At 44.2% G+C, this 18,126-nt stretch overlaps 1 protein-coding gene across 1 annotated transcript in view; it reads left to right on the plus strand.

Annotated features, from left to right (window-relative positions):
- The first annotated feature begins 10,416 nt into the window (after positions 1-10,416).
- PIK3C2B (phosphatidylinositol-4-phosphate 3-kinase catalytic subunit type 2 beta) overlaps positions 10,417-18,126 on the plus strand; it is a 62,348-nt gene continuing 54,638 nt past the window's right edge. Inside the window, exon 1 of the mRNA XM_082613236.1 lies at positions 10,417-10,661. The gene's annotated coding sequence lies outside the window, so the exon portion shown is untranslated. The remainder of the gene's footprint in view (positions 10,662-18,126) is intronic.

Consider the following 18,126-nt stretch of genomic DNA (forward strand, 5'->3'; position numbering starts at 1 on the left):
ATTGAGTTGAATAAAGTATACAATTAATTTTATCTGCTTCTTTTTACTTTTTACTTTTTTAATGTGGCTACTAGAAAATTTTAAATTGCATATGTGGTTTGCATTATATTTCTATTAAATGGTACTGGCATGGGATGGATTTGCAGGCTGGAGTTTGGATTTTGAATGCTGCTATAAAAAGTTCCATGTGTTATTCAATAAGTAGCAGGGAAGAATCAAAGGGTTTTGAGCAAAGAAAGGTCAACCTAATATTCCTAATTTGATGACTCAACATCCCATCTACAGACAGCCACTTTTAGAAACCATTCTACCATTAGCCCTATGTGGATGATTAGCTCTTGTCATTTGATTCTTGCAGAGAATACTTAATATGGTAGTCCTTGTTATTGTTTTTAATGTAACATGAATGGAACAAATCTAATGTGTGTTCCTTTGAGTGAGAAATTGGGACATTAATGAGTCAACATTTTAATAGCTCCCCATTGCTTAGGGGATAAAGTTATTCTTTTGCCCAAATTATTAATAACTCATTATTGTCAGCTTTCCAAATTCTCTACATCTCCCTCCACTCCAGTCAAACATATGTTAAGCCTTAAATCGTAGCAACGTTTTCTTAGGTCAGTCTCCCAAGGCAATAGAAATAAAAGCAAAAATTAACAAATGGGACCTTACAAGCTTTTGCTCAGCAAAGGAAACCATGAACAAACCAAAAAGACAGCCTACGGACTAGGAGAAAATATTTGCAAATGATGAGGCTGACAAGGGATTAAATTCCAAAATATACAAACAGCCCACACAGCTCAATAACAAAAAAAAACAACAACCCAATCAAAAAACAGGCAGAAGGGGCTTCCCTGGTGGGACAGTGATTAAGAATCCACCTGCCAATGTAGGGGACACGAGTTCGACCTCTGGGCTGGGAAGATCCCACATGCCACGGAGCAACTAACCCGTGTGCCATGACTACCGAGCCTGTGCTTTAAAGCCTGCGAGCCACAACTACTGAGCCCATTTGCCACAACTACTGAAGCCTGCGTGCCTAGAGCCCGTGGTCTGAAAAGCCCACGAACAAAGCCCACACACCACAAAGAAGACCCAGTGCAGCCATAAATAAATAAATTAAATAAATTAATTTATTTTTTAAAAAATGGGCAGAAGACCTAAATAGACATTTCTCCAAAGAAGACATACAGATGGCCAATAGGCACATGAAAAGATGCTCAGCTTCGCTAATTATTAGAGAAATGCAAATCAAAACTACAATGAGGGGGTTTCCCTGGTGGCGCAGTGGTTGAGAGTCCGCCTGCCGATGTAGGGGACATGGGTTCGTGCCCTGGTCCGGGAAGATCCCACATGCCACGGAGCGGCTGGGCCCATGAGCCATGGCCGCTGAGCCATGGCCGCTGAGCCTGCGCGTCCGGAGCCTGTGCTCTGCAACGGAAGAGGCCACAGCAGTGAGAGGCCCGCGTACCGCAAAAAAAAAAAAAAAAAAAAAAAAAAAACTACAATGAGGTATCACCTCACACCATTCAGAATGGCCATCATAAAAAGTCTACAAATAAATGCTGAAGAGGGTGTGGAGAAAAGGGAACCCTCCTACATTGTTATTGGGAATGTAAATTGGTGCAGCCACTATGGAAAACAGTATGGCAGTTCCTTAAAAAACTAAAAATAGAGTTGCCGTATGATCCAGCAATCCCACTCCGGGGCATATACCCAGAGAAAACTATAATTCGAAAAGATACATGCACCCCAATGTTCATAGCAGCACTATTTACGGCAGCCAAGACATGAAAGCAACCTAAATGTCCATCGAGAGATGAATGGATAGAGAAGATGTGGTAAATATATACAATGGAATACTACTCAGCCATAAGAAGAATGAAATAATGCCATGGATGGAGAGACAAATATATGATATCATTTATATGCAGAATCTAAAATATGATAGAATGAACTTATTTACAAAACAGAAACAGACTCACAGACATAGAAAACAAACTTATGGTTACCAAAGGGGAAGGAGATTGGAGGGATAAATTAAGAGTTTGGGATTAGCAGATACACACTACTATATGTAAAATAGTTAAACAGCAAGATCCTAGTGTATAGCACTGGGATATTCAATATCCTGTAATAAACCATAATGGAAAAGAATATGAAAAAGTATGTGTGTGTGTATATATCTGAATTACTTTGCTGTATACCAAAAACTAACACAACATTGTAAATCAAGTATACTTCAATAAAAGGACAAATATGTGTTAAGCCTTATAGACAGTATGACTACAGTTAACAATTCTGTCCTACTTATTTGTATTGCTAAGAGAGTAGATCTTGAAAGTTCTATTACAAGAAAAAAATTTTTTGTAACTGTGTGGTGACAGATGTTAACTAGACTTATTATGGTGATCATTTTGCAGTGTATACAAATATCAAATCTTTAGGTTGTGCACCTGAAACATAATGTTAAATGTCAATTTTACCTCAATAAAAATTAATTTTTAAAAATATGTTAAGCAATTGTTGAAGGTTGGGTAGTGTCAGAGAATGATAGAAAGAACAGAATCCATGCAGTCTGATCTTGTTATATCTTTGCTATTAACTCTTTATGTAACTTCATGAATGCTTATTACATGTCAGACACTATTCTAAGCAATTTATGTAAACTATCTTTTTCATTCTTGCAATCATTTTATTGTCCTGAGACAGAGAAATATCTTACTCAAGATCACAGAGTGGTAATAAGGATTCAAAAAGGGGCAGCTAACTTCAGAACCCAGGCTTTACGTAGAGCATTTATCCTTTCAGTTTTTCAGTGTACATATATGCACACTTTAAAAGTTTTTTAATTGACATATAGTTGATATACACTATTATATTAGTTTCAGGTGAACAACATAGTGATTCAGTGTTTTTAGAGGTTATACTCTGCTAAAAGTTATTAGAAAATAATGGCTATAATTTCCTGTGCTGTACAATATATCCTTGTTGCTTAAATTTTTTTATTTGAAATATTTCCTCACTGAACAATATTTTACTATAATTCCCAAGTTGTGTTCTTTTATATATGATTATTCCCAAGTTGTGTTCTTTTATATATGATTATTAATGGCTGCATATCATTCCTTATTAAGGCTGTACCATAATTTATATAGCCATTTATGTCATTTACAATTTTTTCTAATTAAAATGCTTTGACGTTCTCTCTTGTAATCAGGTCTTTTTGCACATCCCTGATTATTCCTTTAGGACAAATTCCTATGAGTGGAATTGCTGGACCAGAGCAATCACTTCTAAAGCAGCTGGAGTTAAGCAGATGGAATTAAGGCAAAGCAACATCAGCTAACGAAAACACTTTAATGTCTCACTCTAAGCCCCACCGAGGGTAATTCTCCGCGCCAACCCTATAGCAAAGGGCAGTGCTCAGATTACTGGTGGCTGTGGAACAGAAGAGCCTCCAATGCCAAGATCAATAAAATGTCTTTCTGCTGGCAATGTTCAGCTTTCCGCTCTGGTTTAGTAGGATTTCTGCCCTCAAGGCCATTGGGGGTGACCTACTCCAGGGTTTGCGTCATGTAAAATTACTTGGACTCCATTAAGGGACCTACAGGACAATCCCACTACCCCTCTGCAGGGTCCTTTCTCCCACTTTATACTACACAGTTCAATCCAATAGCTTCAGAACAGCACATCTGTATTCTCTCTTAGAGAGATTCATTTTTTGTTGTTATTGTCGGGTAGGTTTTAGAACTGATATCCACCCTATTATCAATAGCATAACAGATCTGGTGTCACTACAACTCTTCAAAAGTGACATACCTCGCCGTTCTGTTAATCCTGGACCTGTTAGAGAGGTTACAAATCAAAGAAGTCTACCTAATAATGGTTATTGGGCACATAAGTGTCTCGCAATTTTGAGTTAACTGGTAAGGCTGTTGAAAGGTGCATGTTTTACGCCTTCTTGTTTTTCTTGGCGTATGAATACAGAGCTTTATTGGGCTTAAAACAGTTTCACAAAATGCCGGCGGAAGGAATCGATTACACAAGGTTCCTTCTTCTTCAGTAAGATACTGTAGTACGAATGCTTTTCGTGAGAGCCCGGATAGCTCAGTCGGTAGAGCATCAGACTTTTAATCTGAGGGTCCAGGGTTCAAGTCCCTGTTCGGGCGCTTAGACTTTATCGTTCTTTTCATTTTTGTTTTTGTTTTCTTTCTCAAGTACTAGAAACCTGAAGGAAAAAAAATTCCTTCCCGCTGGGAAACTACCATGCAAAACCTCCATACTCGCCAAGAAATTGAGTGATTTGGGGTAGTCGCTTTTTCTTCTCTGAGAATATGTTTATTTAGCATACTCCGAAATCAGTGAAAAATGAAATTGATTCGATTTAAGATAGAAGTACGCTGTGGCATTTAGATTTTCGTATATGTAGTAAACTAAGAAAGGGACAAGAAAACAAAGAAACGCCCGAACAGGGACTTGAACCCTGGACCCTCAGATTAAAAGTCTGATGCTCTACCGACTGAGCTATCCGGGCACCTCTTCAAAATGCTCTCTCTTCTTTTTACTTGATAGAATTCTAATAAATTGCTTCTCAGATTAAATTTAGGTTTTGATTAGTATTAAAGTATTTTTTTCAGCAAGATGAAGAAAAACATTCACTTTTTTATATTTTTCTCCATTTACTTAATACATATTTTCTTCAAGTTCTTTCATAGTTCGTGTTTTGTAAATTTCCAATATTTACTAAGCTCTCAAAACCAAGCGGTACTAAATTACAGAGATGGGCAACAAAGACGAACATTAAAAATTCAGACAGCTGCAACCTCTTTTTATTTCAATTCTTCTGTCTGCCATATATTACTTCCCTGATAGGACTTCTTAATTTTAGTTATAGTCTACTGAACCAGATTACAGTATTTTTCCCATATTGTTAATGAACAATATATTTCCCTTCACTAGATGATGTAGCTGTTAAACAAGCATTCCTTAGCACAAAAGAAGGAAAGATACATTTGATTCATGAATCGAGGAGCTAATATAGGAAAACAGAAGTGACTGTGGAAAGGCGGGTGTGAATTTAGATTGAGAGAAAGAGAGTTTAGACCTTTAATTTAGATTTTGATTCAATTTTTGCCTTTCTCCCTCTTCCCGACAAGTTTCAGTTTTCAAGTCAGACTCACAAGGTGAATCCTTCTAAAGTAGTATAAGTGTGTACCAGTGGAAGCAACATGGAGTATTAAGAATAAAAATCTCCAGATCAGCCTAGTTTTTCCTAAAATCAACTTCATCAACCCTGACGCATAGGGTGTGGAACACAGGATTATGAAATTTCAAGACTGATAAGGGATTTCATTTTTGTTTCTGGGAACTTGAGGCTTCTGAACACAATGAACAAAATTGCCCAGCCTCAGTTGTAGGAGTTTGTTTCCTACAATTGTCTGATTCTTTTAGAACAAAGACTAACAAACTGTGTGATCCTAAACAGGCCTGGGTTTCCACATCTATAAAATGAGGGAAATTGATTAGATGACCTGTAAGATACCTTCTAAATCTAAAATTTTACTACTCTATTACTTTTCCCACTGTGAATAAGATTAGAAGGAATAGACTCAAAATGCAACAGGAAAGAACAATTTAATTGAACAAACATTTATTGATCATCTGTTATGGCTTAGGTTCTGTGCTGGCTCTAGAGTCAGAGATATATAGGACACAGATCCTGTTCACATGCTTTAAATGCAGTAATAAGAATTCAAGTGCAGGAAGTAGCAGGAGATGAGAATGGACAGAAAGGCAGTAGGTATAAAATGAGGACAGGGGTCCTTAAGTTTTCAGGATCGGAGTTGAGTTTCAACAAGTAACTGTCAGAAGTATGCAGAGGAGATTGTAATGAGCCAGACAGACATTTATTCAGACATTTCTTGAGCACTCATGTGTTAGATACAGAAAAACTTTTTGCTCCGTTTGTTTGAATGAGATGTGGAAATGTATTATACCTAACTTTTTGTTTGTTTGTTTGTTTTTTATACCTAACTTTTTTTTAAGAAAGGGAAATGGTGTCTGTCCAGTGTCCTAAAGGGGCAGAAATAAAGTTTTTTTTTTTCCTGCCCAATGGCTTTGTTACATCATATTGCCTTTCCTCCAGGATAATAAACCATTTGTTTAAATACACTGAGATTAACTCATGAATTGCTTATTGAGTACCTATTTCCACAGCAGTGAGCTAGACACAGTGGGAAGGAAAACAATAAGTCTGGAAGGAAAATGAGGAATGAAAATTGTGTTTAGGGGATGGTGAATGAATTAATCTGGCTGGAATGGAGGGAGGTAGAGAGGAAGTGAGGGGTTAGAGACAGCTGACGGGTTTATTTCAGGTGAAGGAGAATAATTTTATCATATAGGCAACGGCAAAGTTTGAAAGTCTAATTGAAATTTGACTTGTTAACATTGTAAAGTCCCACCTGAGGTAGCATGAACTGAATCTGCTTTTGCTATGTTGCATTACAAAACGCCACCAAGTAGTGCTATCTTGTTCCTTTTTAGCATGAAATCTTCCTGGAGTGCTTCATCAAGCTTCTCATTCACATTGACTTATTTCTTATTTCTCCCACCAGAGGGCAGTCTAAACTCACAGATTCTATATTTGCGGAACCACGCCCCCCCCCCCCGCACCCCTGCAAGCTAAATTTCTCCCACTAATTTTTAAAGCAACGCTCTTTGCTCTCCTACTCATCAGACTCAACGGTCTTTGAAAATCGCCATCACCTCTGTATCAGAGCTGGGAAAGGGAGGAAGAAAGGGGTCCCCAAACCAATGCCTAATGTAACTGCCTACTCAGAGACCCAGTAGTTCACCATCACTGTATACAGTCTTTGAAGTCTGAGACCAGTACAAGGTACTGGGAGGATGAGTGGTACACAGAAGTTGTTCTGAAAAGTCTCCTTTTGTGGTTTTGGCCTAATAACTCCAAACTGAGAGCAGCCTGGGTTTCTGGTGGGCTCCCCAAGCTCTCTCCCACTACCCTCCTCTCTGAGAACACAGCAAGGCTAGCAACTCAAGGATCTCGCACAGCACCTAGAGCTCAGACACTGACTTCCTTGTCATTCCAAAGGGCATTTTCAGCCCTGCCCGCCTGGATGTCTCTGCTGCACTTGTGTCCCCATCCCTCTTTCCTGACACTTTCTCCTATCCTCCTTTCTGACACTCTGAGGTCTCATTTCTTCCTGCTATCAACCTGGCTATTTCTTCTTGATGATCTCTTTTGCAGGTCTCTTCCTTCTTCTATATGCCCACCTGGGTGATCTCATATATGCCCATAACCTTGTGGATCATCTATGAACTGAAGAGTCCAAAACTGATATCACTTGTCCACACCTCTACTTTCAATTTAGTTTCATAAATCCCAAGTCGGCTAGACATCCCCACCTAAACATTCTAGAGACACTGCAAATCCAACGTGTCCAAAATTAAAGTCATGGTTGCTCCCCCCACACCTGGGCCCTGTCTTACTACAGTCCCTCACGTAGTAAATGGCACCATCCACCACCAATTCCTAAGGCATCAAGTGGGGAGTAATTCTACATTCCTCCCCCTCTCTAATGATCCCTACACTCAATACATTATCAAATATTATTGATTTTTGACTTCCTGACTCTCTCTTGTACCTGTCTTTTCCTTTTCACCCCCCCTGCCCCAGCTTTGAGATTCTCTGATCTTGCACTCTGAATGTAGACATGGCCTCCTTGTCGAGCTCCAAGCCAGTACTCCTAACCTAGCAGGATGCCAATGGCATACTCCAATTTGAAGAAACAGTTTACAAAGGGCTGGCAGGGTATAGGACAACCACAAGGAACAGTGTGCAGTACCCAGGGACCAGCAGGAAAAGGAGTTTCCACTCCCTGGCTTGAAAGTCAAAGGAAGGGAGTAAGTGATTATGTAAATGAAGAGAGAAGAGGAAAAGGAAGAGGGAGGGAGAGGGGCTGAGAGAGAGGAGGAAGCACCTGGAGGGAAGCTGTGATCTTTGGTTGAGGGTGGCAGCCAGCCCACAGTGAACCCAAAGAGAAAGATCCTGAGGAAGAAATATCCAGACCTTTTTGACCTCCCTCCTCCCACTATCCTGCGGTGGCTCCCCACTGGCCCACCCCTTCTAGGAAGCCAGAAGGCCAAGAGTGGATCTACAGGGGCAAAAGGAAGAAAGACATGCAGTGTGTCTTCCAAGTCCTCCTGTGTAATATGCACGTCACTGATCACATCACTCCCAGTCTACACCCTGGGTTCTCTGTCGCCTACAGGACAAACCTAAACTTTTTGATATGCCCTGGTTGCTCTTATAACACAAAACTTTATCCCTACCAAAATGCTTTATAAAGCCTTTAATATGATCCCCCAGTGACCCAGGCAGGCCTGTTTCCTGTTAGCTCTTCCCTGAAGACTCTTCACTCCAGCAAATTTGGAGCATTGGTGGCTCTATGCTACTCCGTTCTCTTAGGCTTCTGAGCTTAGCCTGATGACAGGCACACAGTAAGCTGTCACAAATATTTGTGTTGTGATCAAGCAGTGAATGAGTGAGTGAATGAATGCATGCTTTTATCCCCTGTGGCTCTTGAGGATCAGGAATAGCATCATGTAGACATCATGATACATGCAGAGCATGCTGCCTGCAGTCAATAAATGGTCCATTACATTCTTTCCTTTGATCTTCACAACAGCCCTGAGTGGTAAGCGAAGCTGATGGAACTGTTGATGCTCAGAGGGTGAATTGGACTACCCAAGGTCACGGCACCGTGGGTAGAAAAGAAACAGGAGCCTCTGTCACATCTCCTTTCATGAGCTTCTCCTCCCATTGTCTCATTCAAGGTTGCCTGCAATTAAGGGTCCTTTGCATTTGCCCAGATTTCACCTTATATGAGAACAGAACAATATCCCAAGAGATCCTTCTGAATCATGAACTCACTTTTTATTTTGCTTTCTTCCCCTACATAGGACTTCCTCTGGTTATTCAAATTCCCTTCCCAACAAACATTTATCCTCCTTTGAGCTCTGGAGTCTCTTCCAATTCTATAAGTCTATGAATCTAAGACTTGTGTTGGGTTTGTTGAAGTCTCATATTAGTGAAGAAATTTTAAAAGGCCCCTGATCTTTTTAAAAAGGCCTTTCCGACACCCTTAAAAAAAAACCCCACAAAACTCCAGTGAACCCAAAACCGGCTGGAATAATAGCTTTTAACAAATACTTAAAAGCTACTAGGGGCAGCTTTGCAGAGAAGCTGCAGAAGGGGCAGGTTTGCAGATGTTTCCCTGGGAACCCTGGCTGCAGAGTCCTGGGTATCTGATCAGAGGCTGGGAGTCTTGAGCCTTAGATACCTGAAGGGGACTGCAGGGGAGGGAGGCTGAGAACCAGGTGTTGATCATAGTCTGGCAAGAAAGAAAGAAGGAGGGCCCTGGGGGAGAACAAGATTCAAGTTTTGAGGAAAATGTACTTTGAGATCAGAGATGATAGTTATTATGCAAACCAAATGCAAATGAGGATCTGGCCAACTATTTGTTTCTTTGGGTGGAGCCCTTAAGAAAATTCTTCTAGAGACCACTGCTCAAACAAAGGTACTGAGTCAAAATTTTAAATATAACACACTATGAAAGATTTTTTCCCCCTGCGATAGTTGGGTTGGAGGACCTACTACCGCCGCTCCCCCCTCAGGTTGTAGATTGCTATTTTCTGGGGCTCGGGTCAGAAGACCCACTAGGGCGAATAGAAAAACGAATGAGTTTGAATGTGCAAAGCGCCGAGACAGCTTCCCCCAACCGCCACCTCCATCCTCAAGGTAGTGTCTCTTTCCGGCATCTCTATTTTAATGATGGGGGGAAATTCCGCAAACCGATAACTGGACCTCAAAACTCTGTCACTTCCAGTAGAATGATTTGGCATTCATCTGACACAGAGCAAAGGGGTCCCAGCAGAGAAAAGTAAAGACCATCTGCAAAAACCCTCACGCAAGTGGGAAGTGGAAATCTTGGCTCTTGGATTCCCGAAGCACAACTCGACGCCGGCGCTTTTCTCTTCCCCCACGCACTGAGAGGGGAGGGAGGGAAGGAGGGAGGGAGGGAGAGGAGGAGAGGAGAGGAGAGAGGAGAGAGGAGAGGAGAGGGGAGGGGAGGGAGGGAGGGAGGGAGGGGAGGGGAGGGAGGTCAGGGTTCCAGGACCCGCCCCATCCTCCCGCTCGCGGCGCAGTGGGCGCTGCGGGCTGGAGCCGCGGCTGGCGGCTGCCTGTCCGGGCCGGGTCTGGACGAGCCTCACGTCGCCGTGCAGTGCGCCGGGTCTCCGGGAGATGGCTTCTCCCCTCTCGCCCGCTGCTCCCGCTATTGTCTCACCTGGGGTTGCCTGACTGCGGGCTCGCTCACGCTCTCGGCCTAGAGGACTCCCCGCCCCCGCCTCCCCGCCGCTGCGAGCTGGTCCTCGTGCCCTCTCCTGCCTCTTTGCTGCCCCGGGAACCCCGGGGCCGGCGCCCGCCGCGTGCAGCCCGGAGGGGTAGCGGCCCGGGAGGAGGCGGTGCGCGGCCGCCTCGCGTGGGTGCCGGAGCCGCCCGGAGCCGTGGAGCCAGCAGCCCAGGTCGCCGAGCACACGGCACGTCGGGTTTTGCAAGAAACCCGCGGTGAGCACAGGTAAGACGCGCACCCAGCCGGGAGCACCGGCCTGGGGTCTGCAGATTTCCCGCAGAGTGGAGCGAGCGGAGGTCAGGGGCTCTCCCTCCAACATGGCAACAGCCGAGGGGCAACAATGGAAGGAGCCGAAGGTTCCCGGTGGCGGGACGCAGACGCGGTGGGAACGGAGCTCCAGTCCCGGCGCCGAGCAGGTTGCCAGCCCCCACTGCTTGTCCGCTCCAGAGGTTTCGGGGCGTCTCGGACCCCGGGCACACTCTTCCCCACCCCTTTTCTTCTAAACACACTTCCTGGCTCCCAGCTGCTGCAAGGCGACCTGAACCAGCCAGTGGTTTTGGTATTTGTTTGTTTGTTTAAAATGAGAAATAAAAAGCAAAACCTGCCCTGGAGTGAGGGTGGTGGTGGGGTGCTTTCTCTTAGCAAAACCTGCCCTGGAGTGAGGGTGGTGGTGGGGTGCTTTCTCTTAGAGTGGGTGGAAAGTCAGCATCTAGCCTGGGAAATATATACATTTTTTTTTTAGCCAGATGGATAGTAGAATTGGCTTCTCCCTTATAAGGATACTGCAGCAAAAGGAGAAAGCTTGGGAGAGGGAGAGGGGCCCCCAGGCCTGAGTTCCGGAGCCTTGGGGGAGGCGCTGCTCTCCTGGCCTGTACTTGTCTCTCATTTTCAGCTCTTACATCGGTGGCTTTGATGCTGGGGAGCAATCGCAGCAGCAGGAAGCCCAAGGGAGGCTGCCAAGCTGGGGTGGGGTGGGGTAGGGTGGGAAGACCAGGGGCTTGGCAGGTTCCTGGTTTGTGGGAAGAGGTTACCAAATGTATGAGGTTAGTGCACACACCCTAGCTGGCTGAGGGGCGTGTGTGAAGAATCTGCCATTGCTCGAACCCCTTCAGGCCAACCTTCTTTCTCTCCATCTCCAACCCCTTGTGGGGTCTTTGTGGCTTCCCTGCCCCCATCCCACCAGTCGTGCCTGGGGTGGAATCTCTATTATCTCGACTGCCCTGATGTTTTTTCTCAATTCTATTGGAGAATTTTGTACCCTGTGCAGGCTGGACCCAGCATGGCCCAGATTCCTTAGCACACAACTACCCAGGGTCCCAGAAGTGGGCCAACATGCCCCTCCTTCTCTCTCTAAACTACCTGACTGTCTGGGTTGTGGCCAAACAGATGTAAGTAATTTGCACTGAATTCCAACCCTGTATCTGTCGCTGAATGAAAACTTACTGTATTGCTGCACTAGGCCTCGGAAAGATATTGGAAAAGAAATGGTCCAGGGCGTGGCAAACCTGATCCCCAAATACTCCTCCCTCCTCAGTTCTAGCTTTGGATCCCAGAACAGAGAGGTTATGATGCTTCAGAATTGAAGCTTCTTCAGAGCCTGGCGATCCCATCTGGGGTTGTGTCCATGGAAAAATTAAGTCGAGGCACAGTTTATAGCTCTGCCTGGCCGCCAGCGTCTGAGGAGATGGTGGCTCTGAGCCGGAACCCTGGACTGAAGCTGTGGCTGCTTCTCCTTTGGCCTTTGGGTGAGCCAAGGTTTGATTTCCATGGCTCTGAATTTACTGCTGAGTGTGCATGGGTGTGTGTGTCTGAATCTGATCAGGCTCTCAGCCCTGGCCAGAAGGGAGCTTGTCCATTTCCCTCTCCCTGGAAGCATTGGTGAGGGAGGCCCACAGGGTGTGCTGGGCTGAGGAAGGTTCAGTTTATCTGGGTCCTCAGGCTTTTCCCTGGGGTTCTCCTTTGGGATTGTCCTGGAATACCTGTGTCCTTGGCCATGATGTAGTGGTGCTCTAGCAGATACCCCACACCCTTGTGGGCCTTTGGTCTCCTCTCTGTGGTTTCCCCACCCCACCTAGGCCTGGCCCTTTGCAGGCATCTCATGTGTATGGTCATTCAGCCTGGACAGCCCTGCTAGCCAGCAGGAGTAAAAATGAGGGATCTCTGTTCCCTTTGGGGGTTTGTAACTGACCATAAATTTCAGGCTCCTCCTGTTCCCAGGATGTGAACTTGGACGTGATAATGTGGAGTAGTAGAGAAAACAGTGGATGGGTTCAGCGTCAGGAGGCCTGGCTTCCTAGCTGTGTGAACATCGACAACTTGTGAATTTAAGACTCAGTTTGCATATCTGTAAAATGGTGAAAAAAATACCCTTGGCTCGTAGGATTGTTTTAAGGATGAAATACACTGCTTACCATGAACTGAATAAAATCATGTATGCAAAAGCACTCTGAAAACCGCAGAGTACTATACAAATGTAGGTTATTCATCCTGAGTTTAGTCTCAGTAATGAGGGAGGGAAAGTTGGTGGGGATGGGGGGAGGGGTGGGAGGAAAGGGATATGAAATAGAGAATGTTCCAGAACCTTTCTTTTCTGACTAAGGGAAGAGTGATGTGACAAGGCCAAGGTAACTATTCTTTGGGTATTTCTCTTTAAAGGGTTGGTAGAATGGGAACTGGAAGAGAAGGGAAATCTGCTTAATGATATTTGTAGGAAATCAGGGGGAGACATACACCCCCAAAGGCTGGCTACTGTCTATAGACAGGGTAGTACTGAGTTGGCAAATAATATAATAGCTGACACTTACTGATGTCAGCCAGCTAGTAAATGACAGAGAAGAGATTCAAAGCAGGCAATCCCACTCCAGACCCTGTGCTCATAACCTGGGTACCACTCTCAGGGAGATATTGGGCCTTGGGAGAACAAAAAGGGGAAGCAGAGTTACAGAATTCATTCATACTGGATTCCTTGATTTGAATGCTTGTGAAATGTCACCAGACTGGGACATACCTTAGATAACAGAAGCCCTGGAGGACAAATTTCCTCCACCCAGCATAGTAGTTCCAGCATAGTACCTCCTTAATTCTTGCATTTCCTATGATCACATATAGCTTTAGAATTGGAAAGTCATTTTCCTGCAAAGAAATGACTCTCCCAAGGTCACATGATTACTAACAATGCTGGAACTTGCCCCACAGATCACTTTACTACTAATGAAAGGACCTATCCTTTGGCACTTTAGAATGTACCTGTCAGTGGCCTATCATTGACCCTATCGTTGTTGGGAAATTCTCTTCTCTGATGGTGATGGAATTCACTGTCCTCAAATCTCGATTTTGTTAAAGAGATTAAGGACACAGGACACCCGTGTTGGGGCAGAGGCTCTTGAGGTATGGAGAAGGAAGAGGAGAGGGGCTCCCAATAGCCCTAAGGCAGAATACAGAATCTATGACAAGGGATCTTTAGCAATTCATCTTTCCTCTTCTTGAGAACTTCCTGTAGTAGGTGTAGTCTTACCTAGCAGAGGCTTCATAGTGTTTCAGAGAGAAGCCAAAAATCATTTGCCTCTTTGGAAACTCTTTTCCTTCCTCCTTAACTTTCACACCTGCCACTCTTCTTTCTCGAAAACATTGTTCAACTCCCTTCCTCCTGGACCTTTCTCTCTTAACCCTAGCCATCCCTAGTCACTGTGAGACTAATCTCCTGGGCAGTGGTTTCTTTTCTCCTTGGCAGTTCTTCCCATCATGCTCTGTGCCTTCTTCTAATTCTCTGCCCCGTGGAGCCTGTCTTACAGGTTAGCTTCTCTTTCTGTATCCTCCCCACAGTGGAGGTGGGTGCCAGGCATGAGAGCTGTTCACACATGTTCCCCAGGCCCACCAGGAATAAGCTTGCATGGAGGCAACCTCTCCTGCCAAGTTCTTTCTCTCTTTCTATCTTAGTCTACTTGGTACCCTTGACAGCAAACCAGAAGGCACAGAGTGAGGGGAAAAGAATAGAGAGCCAAAGAGATTCCATTTTGAGGAAATAGTACAGTTTGCTTTGCTAGGGCGAAGAAATAGATATGAGCTCTTCCCATCTCAGGTCCAAATTAACCTAGAACCCAGATAGGAGTAATGGTGGAGCCCTGCCACTGTTGAGACATGTCTGAGAGCCCCACTTTCCTGAAAGCAGAGCGTCTGTCACATCCCTGACTTCCTTGCTGTCGTGTCTTCCAAAGGGTAAAAGAAGTTAAAGTACTAGGAGCACTATTACAGTGCATTTAATTCTGACCCAAAATGGAGAGAGTTTTTGCAAATTGGATATTACGGGAACCTAGGAGGAGGCAACTATATTTTCCCCAAAGTTTTATAACCAGGATGTCAGATTTTCACTTTAGAATTCAAGGAGGCAGATTGATTCCTTCCGTCCTCCTTTCCTTCCTTCCTCCTTTCCTTCCTTCCTTCCTTCCTTTCTTCCTTTCTTTTAAGAGAAAAGATGGATACAGTTCCCTGACAAGAGACTTTGAAAGATAGAGTGGTTCCAAAGGGTTGGCAATTCTCTGAAGTACAATTTTGATTATGCTGTTGTAGATGGTCCCAACAAGGAAGGCAAAAAGGAGCCACCTGAGGAAAAGTTCAACTACCGAGAAAGGCAAGAGCATGTGATAAAGAAGAATAGCCACCAGCACTGAGTGTCTGTCTACCCGTAGCTTTTCAAATTTTATCTTAATTCCACACCGCCCCCCCCCCAATCCTTGGAGGAAATGGATGATAATGAAATTGTCTCATCCCCATTTGCAGATGGGAGAACTGAGGTTAAGCTTAGGTTTAGATTCAAACCAAGATTAAGAAACACGGCTAAGATTGTACAACTAATGAAAGAAGAGCCAAAGTTTGAGTGTAGGTCAGGATACCTCTAGAACCTGTGTTCCTTCTGTGCTACACTGGAGGGACCTGTGAGGAAAAAGTGTCAACGAAGCCCAAGTTCTGCATGAGATGGGACTTCCCCAAGAGCCAGGTGATGGCAGCAAGTGTTCTTCTTAACGTCGTCTGTGGAAGAACTGATCACAAGGATAATGAAGGTCTGTCAGGTAATGTTTAAAAAGAGCTCATCCGTTGATTCAACAGATGTCTTGAGTGCTTACTTATGACTTTAGGTGCTTTCAGTGACTAGGACACACAGCCTTCCAGAACATATTGCTGGGTTGGGAACATAGACAAGTGAGTAGGCTGGGTGTAGGGGGTGGGGTAGTATGGGGTGCTTTGAGAACTCGTAAGCAGGGCATTTAGGGTGGTCAGACCTCCTGGAAGAAGTGAAATGTTAGCTGAGATCTGAACCATGAGTAGGCGTTGGGGTGGGATGGGGGATGAAGCGAGTGGTGAAAGAGGTGGAGGGAAAGTAGTTTAATTTGGCCAGAGGCATCGAAGGAGTTTGCATCTTACCTTTTATTCATCCATCCATCACCCGTTATGCATTGAATGTACGTGATGAACCTGACGCTCTCCTCAGTGCACAGCAGTGAAGAGGACAGACAAAACGAACTACCTGGAACAGTGCCTGATACATGGCAAGGGCTCAGTAAATGGTGGTGGTCACAATTATTTTATCATCTTCCAATAGCAGGTTTGTGCTAAACCCTAGGGATATAAACTTGAGTTCAGTATGGCCCCTGACCTTGAGGTAACCACATTGTACTCCAAAAAATGCAAGTGAATGGATGAGTTTCTTTACGTAGTGCAGTAATTCCATAAGCTCAATATGAGTCACTTGTCCTGTGGCTGCCCCAAGAGTTGGTGTAATCTTTTTTTTTTTTTTTTCCTGTACGCGGGCCTCTCACTGTTGTGGCCTCTCCCATTGCGGAGCACAGGCTCCGGACGCGCAGGCTCAGTGGCCGTGGCTCACGGTCCGAGCCTCTCCGTGGCATGTGGGATCTTCCTGGACCGGGGCACGAACCCGCGTCCCCTGCATTGGCAGGCGGACTCCCAACCATTGCCCCACCAGGGAAGCCCGAGTTGCTGTAATCTTGGGTAGCATTTCATAAAAGTATAGAAGCTAGGACTAGAGTGCTTAATATTTTGGGGGTCTCTAAATTCTGAGAATCTAATAAATGCTATGGAGTATCGACCTGGAAAAACCAATGACAATTTTGCCTTCCTCATTCAGCTTCAGAATCTCTGATGCTACAACGGGGAAGTGATAACTCTTCTCTGGGTTGGTCAGACCACCCTCAGAACACAGTATTTAACAGCTCTGTGCCACGTGTAAAACATTGTATAGAGCATCGTGAGGAAGACAAAGATAAATAGGAGGTAATTTTTTTCTTAAGATTGATGGGCTTATATCTATACAGTGCTTTGTAACTATAAAGTACCTACATGGATAGGTTGTTTTCATTCTAATCACCAGTGGGGTAATACAAAACAGTATAAATGCAGTGGGATGCATTAAAAATTTTACAGATGTCCGAAAGAGAGCAAAGTCACTTTCAGTCGTAGGAGATGAAAGAAGGCTCTAATGTAAGAGCAGGTATTTGTAGAGGGCACTAGCATGAGTGAAGTTTTGTGGGAAAACATGGGGCCCTGGAGAATGGTTAATAACCATCAGCGTTTTGGGGGGCATGCAGGGGACTGGGCTGGGACTCAGTGTGGGAGGTCTTGGGTACCTGATAAGGAAGGGGAGAGACAACGTTTTTATTGGAAGAATGACATGATCAGAGCTGTACTGCAGGATTCCCTGGCACCGGAGTGCAGATACCTCAAGGAGTCAGCAGGGGTGACAGAGAGGCTAGCTAGGACGCTCTTCTAATGGTCAGGTAATAGAAAGGAATAATAATTTTTTGGTGCTTAAGATGTGCTTTCTAAAGGTTATTTCACTTAATGAAAGTAATCAGAATCTTGGAAAGGAATGGACCAATTTGAGAGAGGTTAGAACAGAAAGGCTGAGGGACTTTCTTCCCTGGAGGATTTTGGGAACGGACAAGATTGGTTGTGGTTCAGTCTGGAAAGAGCACTTGAGTGGGGGTCTGAGACCTGCTTCCCGTTCCACTTCTGCCACTGACTACCTGTATGACTTCAGGCAAGTCATTTTTCCCCTGCGGTCTTTGGTTCTCTTATCTACAAAACTGTGGGTCTGGTTTTTAGGGTTTGTTTGCTTGCTTGCTTATTTATTTATTTGCTTGTTTTTTTCAGTGGCTTGAGACAGTGACACAGTGTGTTGGTGTCTGGGGAGAGCTTGGGGTGTACCAGAATGTCACCAATATCAGCTTGAACCTTTGATAAAATGCAGTATGCCTGGGTCTCCATGGCAGGATGGGAAAAAGATCTCAAACAGTTTTGGCCTCAAACAAGATTCAGTTTAACTTTTATTTATTTATTCTGATTTTAAATGTTATTTATTTTATTATTTGCTTATTGAAGTGTAGATGATTTACAACAATTTGACTCAGTATCTTTTACTATTTGTGTGACCTTGGGCAAATTACTCAGTTCCTTTTCTGTTTTCATAAAATAAGGATAATAATATGCACAGTTAAGGATTGTTACGAGGATTAAACAAGACAATACCTGGCACAAAATGCTGGGGTGGGTGGGGGAGGTCTGTTTCCTTCCTCCTGTTTCTGTGATGCTCGTATTCACTTAGCTTCCCTCTCTGTCCCCCCGCTACCCCAACCTACCTTCTCTTTCTTTTCACCAAAACAAAGTGTGATACCCTGAC

The sequence above is a fragment of the Mesoplodon mirus genome (assembly GCF_964341445.2).
Source record: "Mesoplodon mirus genome assembly, chromosome: 3".
Classification (NCBI taxonomy): domain Eukaryota; kingdom Metazoa; phylum Chordata; class Mammalia; order Artiodactyla; family Ziphiidae; genus Mesoplodon; species Mesoplodon mirus.